The sequence below is a fragment of the Cryptomeria japonica genome, unplaced genomic scaffold, assembly GCF_030272615.1.
Source record: "Cryptomeria japonica unplaced genomic scaffold, Sugi_1.0 HiC_scaffold_129, whole genome shotgun sequence".
In the NCBI taxonomy this organism is placed as follows: domain Eukaryota; kingdom Viridiplantae; phylum Streptophyta; class Pinopsida; order Cupressales; family Cupressaceae; genus Cryptomeria; species Cryptomeria japonica.
In genome coordinates, this window is record NW_026728951.1 from 235,001 (window position 1) to 250,000 (window position 15,000).

At 59.9% G+C, this 15,000-nt stretch overlaps 1 non-coding gene across 1 annotated transcript; it reads right to left on the reverse strand.

The window, feature by feature from the left end:
• Positions 1–3,522: 3,522 nt before the first annotated feature.
• LOC131866079 (5S ribosomal RNA) lies at positions 3,523–3,641 on the reverse strand. Its single transcript, XR_009364711.1, has one exon. It is a non-coding gene; the product is annotated as a 5S ribosomal RNA (ribosomal RNA).
• Positions 3,642–15,000: the final 11,359 nt, after the last annotated feature.

Below are 15,000 nucleotides of genomic sequence, written 5' to 3' on the forward strand. Positions count from 1 at the left end.
CGGAGCCCGGTTTGCCCCGGGTGCGCACCTCGCGTGCACCTTCGCCGGGGTGGGCACCTTGGTGTGCAGACCTTGGCTGGGTTGCGCGCCCTGGTGGGCACCATGGTGCGCACCAAGGAGCGCTCCGAAGTGTGCTCCAAGGTGCGGCCTGCACGAAGTCGGAGCCCGGTTTGCCCCGGGTGTGCACCTCGGGTGGGCACCTTGGTGCGCATGCCTTGCCTGGGCTGCGCACCAGGGCGGGCTCAAGATGGCACCCGCGTTCCTTTTTTTTCACTATCTTTCAAAACGGAAATTTTAAAATCTCATTTTTTTTTGCCTTTTTCTGGAAATTAGTGAAGGCAGCGCATCAAAGGTGCGCACCTCGCTGCCCACCACGGTGCGCAACGCCGGTGGGCACCCGGGAGTGCTTCGAAGTGTGCTCCAAGGTGCTGCGTGCACGTTGTCGGAGCCCGGTTTGCCCCGGGTGCGCACCTCGCGTGCACCTTCGTCGGGGTGGGCACCTTGGCTGGGTTTGCCCCGGCTGCGCTCCGAAGCGGGGTTATTGGAGCGCCGCCTCTTTTTTTGTCGGAGCGTTTGGTGGGGTTTCTCGCATTGGCTCTTCCGAGGCCCGGTTGCCACCCTGGCGCGCACGAAGTCGGAAGTAGGGTTAATTGCCCAGGTGCGCACCTTTGCCAGGGTGGGCACCTTACCTGGGCTGCGCACCAGGGCGGGCTCAAGATGGCACGCGCGTTCCGTTTTTTTCACTATCTTTCAAAACGGAAATTTTAAAATCTCCTTTTTTTTTTGCCTTTTCTGGAAATTAGTGAAGGCAGCGCATCAAAGGTGCGCACCTCGCTGCCCACCTTGGTGTGCTCTGAGGTGCGCACCCGGGAGCGCTACGAAGTGTGCTCCAAGGTGCGGCGTGCACGTTGTCGGAGCCCGGTTTGCCCCGGGTGCGCACCTCGCCTGCACCTTGGCCGGGGTGGGCACCTTGGCTGGGTTTGCCCAGGGTGCGCTCCGAAGCGGGGTTACTGGAGCGCCCCCTCTTTTTTTGTCAGAGCGTTTGGTGGGGTTTCTCGCATTGGCTCTTCCCAGGCCCGGTTGTTGGGTGCGCTCCCACCCTGGCGCGCGCGAAGTTGGAAGTTGGGTTAATTGCCCGGGCGCGCACCTTCGCCAGGGTGGGCACCTTGGTGCGCACACCTTGGCTGGGCTGCGCACCAGGGCGGGCTCAAGATGGCACCAGCATTCCCTTTTTCTCACTATCTTTCAAAATGGAAATTTTAAAATCTCATTTTTTTTTTGCCTTTTATGGAAATTAGTGAAGGCATCGCATCAAAGGTGCGCACCTCGCTGCCCACCTTGGTGTGCTCCGAGGTGCCCACCACGGTGCGCAACGCCGGTGCGAACCCGGGAGCGCCCCGATGTGTGCTCCAAGGTGCGGCGTGCACGAAGTCGGACCCCGGTTTGCCCCGGGTGCGCACCTCGCGTGCACCTTGGTGCGCACACCTTGGCTGGGTTGCGCGGCCTGGTGGGCACCATGGTGCGCACCAAGGAGCGCTCCGAAGTGTGCTCCAAGGTGCGGCGTGCACGAAGTCGGAGCCCGGTTTGCCCCGGGTACGCACCTCGCGTGCACCTTCGCCGGGGTGGGCACCTCGGCTGGGTTGCGCGCCCTGGTGCGCACCAAGGAGCGCTCCGAAGTGTGCTCCAAGGTGCGGCGTGCACGAAGTCGGAGCCCGGTTTGCCCCGGGTGCGCACCTTCGCCGCGGTGCGCACCATGGCGTGCACGAAGTCGGAGCCCGGTTTGCCCCGGGTGCGCACCTCGCGTGCACCTTCGGCGGGGTTGCGCGCCCTGGTGGGCACCATGGTGCGCACCAAGGAGCGCTCCGAAGTGTGCTCCAAGGTGCGGCGTGCACGAAGTCGGAGCCCGGTTTGCCCCGGGTGCGCACCTCGCGTGCACCTTCGGCGGGGTTGCGCGCCCTGGTGGGCACCATGGTGCGCACCAAGGAGCGCTCCGAAGTGTGCTCCAAGGTGCGGCGTGCACGAAGTCGGAGCCCGGTTTGCCCCGGGTGCGCACCTCGCGTGCACCTTCGCCGCGGTGGGCACCATGGCGTGCACGAAGTCGGAGCCCGGTTTGCCCCGGGTGCGCACCTCGCGTGCACCTTCGCCGGGGTGGGCACCTCGGCTGGGTTGCGCGCCCTGGTGCGCACCAAGGAGCGCTCCGAAGTGTGCTCCAAGGTGCGGCGTGCACGAAGTCGGAGCCCGGTTTGCCCCGGGTGCGCACCTCGCGTGCACCTTCGCCAGGGTGGGCACCTCGGTGCGCACACCTTCTCAATGTTTTCTTGCCTTTTCTGGAAATTGGTGAAGGCAGCGCATCAAAGGTGCGCACCTCGGTGTGCTCCGAGGTGCGAACCCGAGAGCGCTCCGAGGTGCCCACGAAGTCGAAAGTCGGGTTAATTGCATTGTTTTCCCCGGGTGCGCTCCGAGGTGCGCAACATCGGCGCGCACCAAGGAGGGCTCCGAAGTGTGCTCCAAGGTGCGCACGATGGCGTGCACCTCTGGTGCGCACGATTCGGAGCTCGGTTTGACCGGGGTGCGCACACCTTGGCTGGGTTGCGCACCTTTTGTGCGCTCCAAGGTGCGCACGAAGTCGGAGCTCGGTTTGCCCCGGGTGCGCACCTTCGCCAGGGTGCGCACCTTGATGCGCACGCCTTGGCTGGGCTGCGCACCTTGGTGGGCGCCATGGTGCGCACCTTTCGTGCGCTCCAAGGTGCGCACGAAGTCGGAGCTCGGTTTGCCCCGGGTGCGCACCTTGGTGGGCGCCATGGTGCACTCCGAGGTGCCCAAGATTGGTGCGCACCAAGGAGCGCTCCGAAGTGCGCTCCAAGGTGCGCGCGAAGTCGAAAGTTGGGTTAATTGTCCGGTTTGCCTCGGGTGCGCACCTTGCGTGCACCTTCGCCAGGGTGGGCGCCTTGGTGCGCACACCTTGGCTGGGCTGCGCACACCTTGGCACCCGCGTTTCCTTCATTTTAAATTTTTTTTTTTTACAATCTCTCAAGTGGGAAATTCTATAATCTCAACTTTTTTTGCCTTTTCAGGAAACTTTTGAATGGAGCGCATCATTGGTGCGCTCCGAAGTGTGCTCCAAAGCTCTCTCCAGCTGCGTGCACCTGCCCCGGCCGCGCACCCGGCCCCGCCCAGCTTCGCTCACCTGTCCCGGGCGTCTGGTGCGGAACCTTAGAGTAAGAAACATCACCGTGCACCTTGGCCAACGTGCGCGACTCGACCGAGCGCGCACTGGCCGAGGTGCACACCGATTTCACCTGGGTGCGCGCGCAGCACCTCGGGCGCACCGGGGTGCGCGCACAACGCCCGGGTTGCACCGTGGCCTGTGTGCTCGGGGCGCCTCGGGTGCGCGCTCGGTGTCGCCCCCGCGCGCGCGGTAGTGCGGGCAGCGCACCCCGGCCCGGCCCGGCCCCGACGAGAACGCAAACGGGCAAAAGGTTTATTCAAATAGCATTGCGACGCCCGGCGAAAAACTAAAAAAGGGTGCAACACCGGGACTTCCCGGGAGGTCACCCATCCCAGTACTACTCCGGCCCAAGCGCGCTTAACTGCGGAGTTCTGATGGGATCTGGTGCACTAATGCTGGTATGATCGCACCCGTTATGAGCTTGTCGCAGTGTGTACTTAGCAAACCGCGACCCACGTGCGAATCCACCCCGGCCACCCACCCCCGTCGAGGTGCACACCCTCCCTCGCGAAGTGCGCCCCGTTCGCCAAGTGTGAGCCCTGCCCGGGTGCGCGCACCTTGCTAGGGCGTCGGGTGTGCACCCGGCCCGGCCTACGTGCGTGCACCTGGAGGGGGCGTCGTGTGCGTGCAATGTCCCGTCTGCAACGCGGTGCCCACACACCACCTCGGGCGCAACGACCTGCGCTCACATGTGGGCCGAGTGCACCTTGGTGCATGTTCGGGGCGCCTCGGGTGCACGCTCGATCTTGCCCCGGTGCACCAAGGCGCTCGGTTTGCCCCGGGTGCGCACTTGGTGCAAGGTGGGCACCCAAAATAGGGATCAAGCACCAAAACACAAGTTTCGGGATGCAAAATGGGACCCAAGGACCACAAATGCGTTCCAAGACCCATGATGGGTCCACGAGAACAAAAATGTGTTCCGAGACTTAATAAACAAATATTGGGTTTTAGGAGAAGAAACATGCTCTGATGCCCAAAACGAGAATCGACCCCGAAAAGGCCACAGGCCAAAAGTGGGATGCGAGACAAAAAAAAATGGGACCCGAGGACCAAAATTGGGTTCCCAGGTCGAAGACAGGGCAACCGGACAAGAAACGACCTCTAAGGCTCGAAATGAGTCCCGACGACTAAAACTTGACAAGAAGCACCCATCAGGCACCCAACTCGACACCCATGGGATGCCGACCCACCCGGGCTTCCACCTAGCACACCTTGGCACCCACCCACCCTCGCACCCAACCTCGCACCCAACTTAGCACCTTTGAACCCACATTGGCACTCACCCTGACCCTGGCACCTTGGAACCCACATTGGCACTCACCTTGACCCTGGCACCCACCTTTGCACTCACCTTGGGACCCACCCTGGCTCCCACCTCGGCACCCACCCAGACACCCACCTTGGTTCCTTGGCACCCACCTTGGATCCTTGGCACCCACCCCGACACCCACCTTGGCACGCAACTTGGCTACTTGCCACCCACCTTGGCTCCTTGACGCCCACCCCGACAACCACCCCGTGACCTACCCTGGCTAGGGTTGGTGCACACCCACCCTGGTGCCCACCTTGGCACCCACCCTATGACCCACCTTGGCACGCACCTTAGTACCCACCCCGTTACCCACCCTAGGACCCACCCCGTGACCCACCTTGGCCAGGGTGGGTGCACCCACCCTGGTGCCCACCTTGGCACCCACCCATCCTAGCACCCAGCCTGTGACCGGGCTTGGAACCCAACCTTGCACCCGCACCCGTCTTGGCCAGTGTGGGTGCGCACCCATCCTGGCACCCACGTTGTGACACACCCTTTAACCCACGCACCCTAGCACCCACGTTGGCACCCACCTTGGAACCCAACCTAGCAACTTGGCACCCACCCCGTGACCCACCTTGGCATCCACCATAGCAGTCGCCGACTTGGCACCCACCTCGGCACCCACCTTGACACTTGTGGACCCACCTTGCCACTCACCCTAGCATCGACCCATCCTAGCACCCACCCTGGCACCTTTGCACCCTAGCACTCACCCATCCTAGCACCTAACCTGTGACCCACCTTGACACTCACCCTCGCACCCACCTTGGAACCCAACCTAGCACCCACCCACCCTGACACCAACCCTAGCACCTACCCACCCTTGCACCCACCCTGTGACCCATCTTGGCACCCACCCATCCTACCACTCAACCTATCACCCACCTTCTCACCCACCTTGGCATCCACCTTAGCACCCACCCACACTGGCACCTTGGCACCCACCTCGGGCAAGGTGGGTGCACACCCACCCTGGCACCCAATTTAGAACCCACCGAGCATGTTACCCACCTTGGCACCCACATTGCAGCCCACCCTAGTACCCACCCTATGACCCACATTGGCATCCACACCCTAGCACCCAGGCACCTCGACACCCGCCTTGACACCCACCCTAGCACTGAACCTGTGACCCACCTTGGAACTCACCCTAGAACCCACCCACCCTGTGAACCACCTTGGCATCCACCTTAGCACCCACCCACCTTGGCACCCACTCTAGCACTCACCCATCCTAACACCCAACTTGTTACCCACCTTGGCACCCGCCCTCGCGTCCACCTTGAAACCCACCCTAGCACCCACCCACGCAGGAGCCCACCTTGGCACCCAACCTAACACCCACGCATCCTGGCACCCAACTTGTGACCCACCTTGGAACCCACCCTAGTACCCACCTTTGAACCCACTATATCACCAACCCACCTTGGCACCCACCCTATGACCCTCTTTGGAATCCACCCTAGCACGCACCCACCCTGGCACCCACCATGGAGCGCACCCTAGCACCCACCCACCTCGGCACGCACCTCAACACCCACCTTGGTGTGCGCACTGCGCCAACCTCTCAAAGACCCTATGTGGTGCGCTCCAAAGTGTACACCTTTGGTGCGCTCCAAGGTGCGCACCTTTGGTGCACACCGAGGTGCACACCAAAGTGTGCACCGAGGTGAGCACCAAAGTGCACTCCAGGGTGCACACCAAGGCGTGCACCTTTGGTGCGGTCAATGCAAACGAATTCGGAAGTTGGGGTCGATGTCCTAATCGCTGCTGCAGACTACACGTATGAGAATCGGACAAATAGCTTTATATAGGGGAGGTGTTGCGTTTGATGGGTCGACTCCCCTGGTTGTGTGCACTGCACCAACTTCAAAGACCCTGTCTTGTTTAAGAAGTCAAAAGTTGGGGTGGATGTCCTAATCATTGCTGCAGTCTACGCATGTATGAGAATCAGACAAATAGCTTATATAGGGGAGGTGTTGCATTCGGTGGGTTGACTCCCCTGGTTGTGCGCACTGCGCCAACCTCAAAGACCCCGCATAGCAGAAGAAGTCGGAAGTCGGATTTTGGTGAGCACCAAGGCGTGCACCTTTGGTGCGGTCAACGCAGACGAATTCAGAAGTTGGGGTGGATGTCCTAATCGTTGTTGCAGGCTACACATGTATGAGAATCAGACAAATAGCTTATATAGGGGAGGTGTTGGGTTTGATGGGTCAACTCCCTTGGTTGTGCGCATTACGCCAACCTCAAAGACCTTGTTTTCGTTAAGAAGTCAAAAGTTGGGGTCAATGTCCTAATGGCTCCTGCAGGCTACACATGTATGAGAATCGGACAAATAGCTTATATAGGGGAGGTGTTGGGTTTGATGGGTCGACTCCCCTGGTTGTGCGCATTACGTCAACCTCAAAGACCTTGTTTTCGTTAAGAAGTCAAAAGTTGGGGTCGATGTCCTAATTGCTCCTGTAGACTACACATGTATGAGAATCAGACAAATAGCTTATATAGGGGAGGTGTTGGGTTTGATGGGTTGACTCCCCTAGTTGTTCGCATTACACCAACCTCAAAGACCTTGTTTTCGTTTAGAAGCCGAAAGTTGGGGTCGATGTCCTAATTGCTCCTGCAGGCTACGCATGTATGAGAATCAGACAAATAGCTTATATAGGGGAGGTGTTGGGTTTGATGGGTCGACTCCCCTGGTTGTGCGCATTGCGCCAACCTCAAAGACCCTGCATTGCGGATGAAGTCGAAAGTCAGAGTTTGGTGTGCTACAAGGTGTGGTCGAAGGTGCTCACCTAGGTGTGCACCTTTGGAGCACAGGAAAAGTGCCCTCCAAAAGTGCGCACCTTTGGAGTGCACAAAAGTGCCCTCCAAAAGTGCGCACCTTTGGAGCGCAGAAAAGTGCCCTCCAAAAAGTGCCCTCCAAAAGTGCGCACCTTTGGAGCGCAGAAAAGTGCCCTCCAAAAAGTGCCCTCCAAAAGTGCGCACCTTTGGAGCGCAGAAAAGTGCCCTCCAAAAAGTGCCCTCCAAAAGTGCGCACCTTTGGAGCGCAGAAAAGTGCCCTCCAAAAAGTGCCCTCCAAAAGTGCGCACCTTTGGAGCGCAGAAAAGTGCCCTCCAAAAAGTGCCCTCCAAAAGTGCGCACCTTTGGAGCGCAGAAAAGTGCCCTCCAAAAAGTGCCCTCCAAAAGTGCGCACCTTTGGAGCGCAGAAAAGTGCCCTCCAAAAAGTGCCCTCCAAAAGTGCGCACCTTTGGAGCGCAGAAAAGTGCCCTCCAAAAAGTGCCCTCCAAAAGTGCGCACCTTTGGAGCGCAGAAAAGTGCCCTCCAAAAGTGCGCACCTTTGGAGCGCACAAAAGTGCCCTCCAAAAGTGCGCACTTTTGGTGCGCACCAAGGCGCTGGTTCGGTCGTTGCAGGCGAGTTCGGAAGTTGGGGTCGATGTCCTGAGCGGAGGTGCAAACTACACAGGTGTCGGAATCGGACAAATAGCTTATATAGGGGAGGTGTATGCTTCGATGGGTCGACTCCCCAGGTTGAGCGCACCGCGCCAACCTCAAAGACCCTACGGTATGGATGAAGTCGGAAGTTGGGTCCGATGACCGATTCGATTAGTAGGTATGCTCATGAGGTCGGAATTTGGGTCCGATGACCTGCCATGTGCAGGAAGGCGAATGTTGACACTGTGCGTTGCAAGGTGCACACCAAGGCGCTGGTGCGGTCTTTTTAGTCGAGTTCGGAAGTTGGGGTCGATGTCCTGATCGGAGGTGCAAGCTACACAGGTGTGGGAATCGGACAAATAGCTTATATAGGGGAGGTGTATGCTTCGTTGGGTCGACTCCCCGGGTTGAGCGCACCGCGCCAACCTCAAAGACCCTACGGTATGGATGAAGTCGGAAGTTGGGTCCGATGACCGATTCGATATGTAGGCATACTCGCGAGGTCGGAATTTGGGTCCGATGACCTGCCACGTGCAGGAAGGCGAATGTTGGCACTGTGCGTTGCAAGGTGCGCACCAAGGCGCTGGTTCGGTCGTTGGAGGCGAGTTCGGAAGTTGGGGTCGATGTCTTGATCGGAGGTGCAAACTACACAGGTGTGGGAATCGGACAAATAGCTTATATAGGGGAGGTGTATGCTTCGTTGGGTCGACTCCCCGGGTTGAGCGCACCGCGCCAACCTCAAAGACCCTACGGTATGGATGAAGTCGGAAGTTGGGTCCGATGACCGATTCGATATGTAGGCATACTCGCGAGGTCGGAATTTGGGTCCGATGACCTGCCATGTGCAGGAAGGCGAATGTTGGGACTGTGCGTCGCAAGGTGCGCACCAAGGCGCTGGTGCCGTCGTTGCAGTCGAGTTCGGAAGTTGGGGTCGATGTCCTGGTCAGAGGTGCAAACTACACAGGTGTGGGAATCGGACAAATAGCTTATATAGGGGAGGTGTATGCTTCGATGGGTCGACTCCCTGGGTTGAGCGCACCGCGCCAACCTCAAAGACCCTACAGTATGGATGAAGTCGGAAGTTGGGTCCGATGACCGATTCGATACGTAGGCATATTGGCGAGGTCTGAATTTGTGTCCGATGACCTGCCATGCGCAGGAAGGCGGAATTTGGGTCCGATGACCGAGTTGATGGCGTGCCATGCGCAGAAAGGCGGAATTTGGGTCCGATGACCGAGTTGATGTTGATGGCCCGCCATGCACAGGAAGGCGGAATTTGGGTCCGATGACCGATTTGAAGGCGTGCCATACGCAAAAAGGCGGAGTTTGGGTCCGATGACCGAGTTGATATTGATGGCCCGCCATGCGCAGGAAGGCGGAATTTGGGTCCGATGACCTGACATACGCATGGAGTCCGACTCGGGGGCCGATGTTCGATTCGATGACTTGCATTGTGGGTAAAGTCGGAAGTTGTGGTCTTTGACCCGATTCGATGACCAGACTTCGGCTGCTTGAGAATCGGACAAATAACTTATATAGGGGAGGTAGTGTTCTCGAGCATCCTCCCCCCGTGCCCGTTTATGTCGATTGATGCTGGTGCTCGACTGGTTGGAGCGCTCGGATGCAAAAATCTTGCACCAGGATTTATCGATTGTGATGGACACGGCAAGTCTCCTGATTGCTATGCAGGAGCTCATCGTGAATCTCTATGCGGCCTTGGTATGGACTCGACCTGCGGAATGGTTCGGCAATGGTAGTCGCTCCAACACGTCCTTGCAATGGCCACAGAGGTGATTCGACTAGAGCTCCAGTCTAGCTTTTGGGTTGCTTGGCGGACTGGTATAGCCGCGATCGAGTTCCGGCCATGAACGTTTTAGATAGCTCTTGGGCTTTCTGGGACGGAAGTCGGAAGTTTGGGCTGTTGTCCGATTTGATGACCATTCTTCGGATGTGTGAGAATCGGACAAATAACTTATATAGGGGACTGTGTTGTCTCACGCAGCCCCCTCCGTGCCCCTCTATCTCGACCGATGTTGGTGCTTGAAAGGGTTGGGATCGCTCGGATTTATAAACGTGCACCACCATTTGTCGAGTGTGAGGGACGCGGCAGGTCTCCTAAATGCTATGCGGGCGCTCTCTGAGAATCTCTATCCGGCCTCGACACAGACTAGTCTTGCTGAATGGTTTGGCACTGGTAGTCGATCCAACACGTCGTTGTTGTGGCCGCCTAGGCGATTCGATTCGAGCCCCCGTCTAGCTTTTGGGTTGCTTGGCGGATTTTGCCCTATCCGCAAGTGAGCTCGGTCCCTAAACGTTCGAGAAACCCGATTGCTATGCGCCGACTCTCTTTCTTGCGAGCCTCCATCTAGCTTTTGGGTCTCTACGGAACGGAAGTCGGAATCTGGGACCGTTGTTTGATTCGACGAGGCAGACTACGGTTGTGCGAGAATCGGACAAATAACTTATATAGGGGAGGTGTTGACTGGAGCATTCTCCCCCGTGCCCCTCTAACTCGACCAATGCTGGCGCTCGAACGGTGGTAGCGCTCGGATTTTCATTGAGCGCCAGCATTGGTCGATTTAGAGGGGCATGCGAGATTCCCGAATGCTATGCGAGGGCTCTAACGGAAATGTCTATTGGTTTCGGTATGGATGCAATTGCGAGTGGTTCGGCAAAGGTAGTCGTTCCGATGCGTCCATGTCGTGGCCAAATCGATAATTCGATTTGAGCCCTCGTATAGCATTTGGGTCTCTCGATGTGATTCCGCATTCCAGTCCCTTTGGGCACTGCTTGAGCCGCATCCCAGGGGGTTCCCTTCCCAATAATCTGCCTCGCAACCCGATTGCTATGCGGTGAGGCTCCTCGGCCGCCTCGGAACTATCTGTGTATCAGACGCATCGCGGGATAAGGGGTTGGCAACGGTAGTCGCCCCAAGCGCGTCCGATGCTTGGACCATTCCGAGGCGGCCCTGAAGCCTCTTCCGTCTAGCCGTTGGGTCCTTCTCGCCGCATCCCTCGCCTCGCACCCCGATTGCTATGCGGTGAGGCTCCTCGGCCGCCTCGGAACTATCTGTGTATCGGACGCGTCGCGGGATAAGGGGTTGTCACTGGTAGTCGCCCCAAGCGCGTCCGATGCTTGGACCATTCCGAGGCGGCCCTGAAGCCTCTTCCGTCTAGCCGTTGGGTCCTTCTCGCCGCATCCCTCGCCTCGCACCCCGATTGCTATGCGGTGAGGCTCCTCGGCCGCCTCGGAACTATCTGTGTATCGGACGCGTCGCGGGATAAGGGGTTGTCATTGGTAGTCGCCCCAAGCGCGTCCGATGCTTGGACCATTCCGAGGCGGCCCTGAAGCCTCTTCCGTCTAGCCGTTGGGTCCTTCTCGCCGCATCCCTCGCCTCGCACCCCGATTGCTATGCGGTGAGGCTCCTCGGCCGCCTCGGAACTATCTGTGTATCGGACGCGTCGCGGGATAAGGGGTTGTCACTGGTAGTCGCCCCAAGCGCGTCCGATGCTTGGACCATTCCGAGGCGGCCCTGAAGCCTCTTCCGTCTAGCCGTTGGGTCCTTCTCGCCGCATCCCTCGCCTCGCACCCCGATTGCTATGCGGTGAGGCTCCTCGGCCGCCTCGGAACTATCTGTGTATCGGACGCGTCGCGGGATAAGGGGTTGTCACTGGTAGTCGCCCCAAGCGCGTTCGATGCTTGGACCATTCCGAGGCGGCCCTGAAGCCTCTTCCGTCTAGCCGTTGGGTCCTTCTCGCCGCATCCCTCGCCTCGCACCCCGATTGCTATGCGGTGAGGCTCCTCGGCCGCCTTGGAACTATCTGTGTATCGGACGCGTCGCGGGATAAGGGGTTGTCACTGGTAGTCGCCCCAAGCGCGTCCGATGCTTGGACCATTCCGAGGCGGACCCGAAGCCTCTTCCGTCTAGCCGTTGGGTCCTTCTCGCCGCATCCTTCGCCTCGCACCCCGATTGCTATGCGGTGAGGCTCCTCGGCCGCCTCGGAACTATCTGTGTATCGGACGCGTCGCGGGATAAGGGGTTGTCACTGGTAGTCGCCCCAAGCGCGTCCGATGCTTGGACCATTCCGACGCGGACCCGAAGCCTCTTCCGTCTAGCCGTTGGGTCCTTCTCGCCGCATCCCTCGCCTCGCACCCCGATTGCTATGCGGTGAGGCTCCTCGGCCGCCTTGGAACTATCTGTGTATCGGACGCGTCGCGGGATAAGGGGTTGTCACTGGTAGTCGCCCCAAGCGCGTCCGATGCTTGGACCATTCCGAGGCGGACCCGAAGCCTCTTCCGTCTAGCCGTTGGGTCCTTCTCGCCGCATCCCTCGCCTCGCACCCCGATTGCTATGCGGTGAGGCTCCTCGGCCGCCTTGGAACTATCTGTGTATCGGACGCGTCGCGGGATAAGGGGTTGTCACTGGTAGTCGCCCCAAGCGCGTCCGATGCTTGGACCATTCCGAGGCGGACCCGAAGCCTCTTCCGTCTAGCCGTTGGGTCCTTCTCGCCGCATCCCTCGCCTCGCACCCCGATTGCTATGCGGTGAGGCTCCTCGGCCGCCTTGGAACTATCTGTGTATCGGACGCGTCGCGGGATAAGGGGTTGTCACTGGTAGTCGCCCCAAGCGCGTCCGATGCTTGGACCATTCCGAGGCGGCCCCGAAGCCTCTTCCGTGTAGCCGTTGGGTCCTTCTCGCCGCATCCCTCGCCTCGCACCCCGATTGCTATGCGGTGAGGCTCCTCGGCCGCCTTGGAACTATCTGTGTATCGGACGCGTCGCGGGATAAGGGGTTGTCACTGGTAGTCGCCCCAAGCGCGTCCGATGCTTGGACCATTCCGAGGCGGCCCCGAAGCCTCTTCCGTGTAGCCGTTGGGTCCTTCTCGCCGCATCCCTCGCCTCGCACCCCGATTGCTATGCGGTGAGGCTCCTCGGCCGCCTTGGAACTATCTGTGTATCGGACGCGTCGCGGGATAAGGGGTTGTCACTGGTAGTCGCCCCAAGCGCGTCCGATGCTTGGACCATTCCGAGGCGGACCTGAAGCCTCTTCCCTCTAGCCGTTGGGGCTTTCTCGCCGCATCCCTCGCCTCGCACCCCGATTGCTATGCTGTGAGGCTCCTCGGCCGCCTTGGAACTATCTGTGTATCGGACGCATCGCGGGATAAGGGGTTGGCAGTGGTAGTCGCCCCAAGCGCATCCGATGCTTGGACCATTCCGAGGCGGCCCTGCAGCCTCTTCCGTCTAGCCGTTGGGGCCATCTCGCCGCATCCCCCACCTCGCACCACGATTGCTATGCGGTGAGGCTCCTTGGCCGCGTCGGAACTATCTGTGTATCGGACGCATCGCAGGATAAGGGGTTGTCACTGGTAGTCGCCCCAAGCGCGTCCGATGCTTGGACTATTCCGAGGCGGCCCTGCAGCCTCTTCCGTCTAGCCGTTGGGGCCATCTCGCTGCATCCCCCACCTCCTCGGCCGCCTCGGAACTATCTGTGTATCGGACGCATCGCGGGATAAGGGGTTGGCAGTGGTAGTCGCCCCAAGCGCGTCCGATGCTTGGACTATTCCGAGGCAGCCCTGCAGCCTCTTCCGTCTAGCCTTTGGGGCCATCTCGCCGCATCCCTCGCCTCGCACCCCGATTGCTATGCGGTGAGGCTCCTCGGCCGCCTGGGAACTATCTTCGTATCGGACGCATCGCGGGATAAGGGGTTGTCACTGGTAGTCGCCCCAAGCGCGTCCGATGCTTGGACTATTCCGAGGCGGCCCTGTGGCCTCTTCCGTCTAGCCGTTGGGGCCATCTCGCCGCATCCCCCACCTCGCACCCCGATTGCTATGCGGTGAGGCTCTTCGGCCGCCTTGGAACTATCTTCGTATCGGACGCATCGCGGGATAAGGGGTTGTCACTGGTAGTGGCCCCAAGCGCGTCCGATGCTTGGACTATTCCGAGGCGGCCCTGCAGCCTCTTCCGTCTAGCCGTTGGGGCCATCTCGCCGCATCCCCCACCTCGCACCCCGATTGCTATGCGGTGAGGCTCCTCGGCCGCCTTGGAACTATCTTCGTATCGGACGCATCGCGGGATAAGGGGTTGTCACTGGTAGTCGCCCCAAGCGCGTCCGATGCTTGGACTATTCCGACGCGGCCCTGTGGCCTCTTCCGTCTAGCCGTTGGGGCCATCTCGCCGCATCCCCCACCTCGCACCCCGATTGCTATGCGGTGAGGCTCCTCGGCCGCCTTGGAACCATCTTCGTATCGGACGCATCGCGGGATAGGGGGCTGTCACTGGTAGTCGCCCCAAGCGTGTCCGATGCTTGGACCATTCCTAGGCGGCCCTGAAGCCTCTTCCGTCTAGCCGTTGGGGCCTTCCCGCCCCATCCCTCGCCTCGCACCCCCGATTGCTATGCGGTGAGGCTCCTCGGCCGCCTTGGAACCATCTGTGTATCGGACGCATCGCGGGATAAGGGGTTGGCACTGGCAGTCGCCCCAAGCGCGTCCGATGCTTGGACCATTCCGAGGTGGCCCTGAAGCCTCTTCCGTCTAGCCGTTGGGGCCTTCCCGCCCCATCCCTCGCCTCGCACCCCGATTGATATGCGGTGAGGCTCCTCGGCCGCCTTGGAACTATCTGTGTATCGGACGCATCGCGGGATAAGGGGTTGGCACTGGTAGTCGTCCCAATCGCATCCGATGCTTGGACCATTCCGAGGCGGCCCTGCAGCCTCTTCCGTTTAGCCGTCGGGGCCTTCCCGCCGCATCCCTCGCCTCGCATCCCGATTCCTATGCGGTGAGTCTTCTCGGCCGCCGCGGAACTATACCTGTTATTGCTACTGCATCCTTCGGCTGGTAACCTCCTCTGCCGCCTTGGAACGTTCTCTTTGTCGGACGCGTCGCGGGATAAGGGGTTGGCACTGGTAGTCGCCCCAAGCGCGCCCGATGCATAGACCGCTCCGAGTCGACCTTGCTTTCAGCCTCTCACATGCATAGACCTCTCTGAGTCGACCCTGCAGCCTCTCACGTTTAGCCTTTGGAATCTCG